Source organism: Barbus barbus (genome assembly GCF_936440315.1).
Source record: "Barbus barbus genome assembly, chromosome: 8".
Taxonomy (NCBI): domain Eukaryota; kingdom Metazoa; phylum Chordata; class Actinopteri; order Cypriniformes; family Cyprinidae; genus Barbus; species Barbus barbus.
Genome location: NC_136736.1, coordinates 1764809 through 1767004, shown reverse-complemented (window position 1 = coordinate 1767004; position 2196 = coordinate 1764809).

The window sequence follows — 2196 nt, the reverse complement described above, 5'->3', positions numbered from 1 at the left end:
ATCTGTAAATGTCAGAAAGCCATGCAAATATATCCATTTAGCTGTCAGGAGTGGGCGGGGCTTATGCGAGAGAACGAGCGCTGCGGCGCGCATGCGCGCTACACAGACAGAGCAGAATAGAATACTAGCGCAAGAATTCTGAATAAAATATACATTCTGCTAAAATATTTGTTGTTGGACATTAAATGTGACACATCGAATTTTAATTTCCTACATATAAGTGTATTTTTATGATAGCAGCAACTGTTAATCACTAGCTCAAATGAGTTAAATGTGTGTTCCTCTTATCAGTTAAAATGTACTCTGATTTCTCTTATAAATTTACATTTTTAATTCAGTGATTTTAACTTTTGATTGTGTTTTTATGCTTTAATGCTTTAAAGAGCCATTTTATATTGTAATGTTTTAATGTTCTAATAACCATAAAAGGTACAGCTGTCATAAATTCAGAGAGAAAGGCTGCATGGCTAGAAACTTCTGATCAACTGCATGCACAAGTAGCAACTATGTTAAAATGTCATTCGCCTACATTTTGGGCACAATACATTAAATACAGTTGGTTGTAGCCTATTTGTTTATTTATTTGATTATTTAAGGTGTATTTTCTGTATACTTTTATTTTTGGACAGATAATAAATTCAACTGACTGTATGTGAGAGAGTCAGTGGTAATATCGGTGTGTTCCTATTGGTCAGAGTTAGAGGAGCTCAGCTTAGCCGGACAGTTAGCCTGCTCCGGACCAGGTTAGTTTGCCAGCATAAGTTGCCACAGTGACTGAGCTTGAGCTATTTATTTAAGTTACACCGAACCCCCAACGGCGCCCGGGGAGCAGTTGGGGGTTCGGTGTCTTGCTCAAGGGCACCTCAGTCGTGGTATTGAGGGTGGAGAGAGCGCTGGACATTCACTCCCCCCACCTACAATCCCTGCCGGCCGGGGACTCGAACCCGCAACCTTTCGATTACGAGTCCGACTCTCTAACCATTAGGCCACGACTTCCCCCCGGGCCACGACTTCCCCCCGGGCCACGACTTCCCCCTGGCTTATTTGGTTAGCCTGGCTTATTTGGTAAGCTTGATAAGCCTGGAAAGCCTGGCTTATTTGGTAAGCTTGTTTTATGGAACAGGCCCCAGATCTTGATAGATTTAATGTCTTTTATTTTCAGTTCATCTAAGGCTGTGGCTGAAGAAAGTTGTAGTTTGTGCTGCTATTTATCTTTCTTTCAGTGCTCGTTCACAGCAGGTGTCTGAATGATTGAAAGAATGTTTCAGGAACATCATCCTAACCTTTAAATAACATTCTACTAACATTAAGGAAACTGAATATTTTTATGTTCCTGTAATCTTACAAATCAGCGTTCCTAGAATGTTGAATTTTAAATCAAAATTAAGTTGAAAGAACGTTTGAGGAACATCATAACTTTTAAAAATGTTCCTCTAACGTCAAGAAAACTGGACATTTTTTATGTTCCCAGAATCAACACTGAATATTTGGAGAACGTTCTTATAACAAAATATTGTTAGCTGGGGAACTCACCTGTTTCTCTTCAGTGTTGATAATGACCAGATCACCACCATGTTCCCTGCAGTACTGTCTGCTGTCAGACCAGCTCTTCTCTTCAGTGGACATAAAAAGTATGCTGTTTCCTTTCAATAAACAAACGCAACAAACTTTTTTTGATTATTTGTGTTGTAAAGTGTTTAACTATACATACGAATCGATTTGTACAAACCTCGGGCAGATAACTTCCTTAGTTCAGTCTCTAATTCCAGTTTCTCCTGACTCAAAGATTCAACGTTTCCCTGTAACTGGCTTTTCTCAGCTGTCAGATCTCTGACTCTGGTCTCCAGCTCCAGTTTCTTCTGAGTCAAAGCGTTAAAGTTGCCCTGTAACTGGCTTTTCTCAGCTGTCAGATCTCTGACTCTGGTCTCCAGCTCCAGTTCCTTCTGAGTCAAAGCGTTAAAGTTGCCCTGTAACTGGCTTTTCTCAGCTGTCAGATCTCTGACTCTGGTCTCCAGCTTCAGTTCCTTCTGAGTCAAAGCGTTAAAGTTGCCCTGTAACTGGCTTTTCTCAGCTGTCAGATCTCTGACTCTGGTCTCCAGCTTCAGTTCCTTCTGAGTCAAAGCGTTAAAGTTGCCCTGTAACTGGCTTTTCTCAGCTGTCAGATCTCTGACTCTGGTCTCCAGCTCCAGTTCCTTC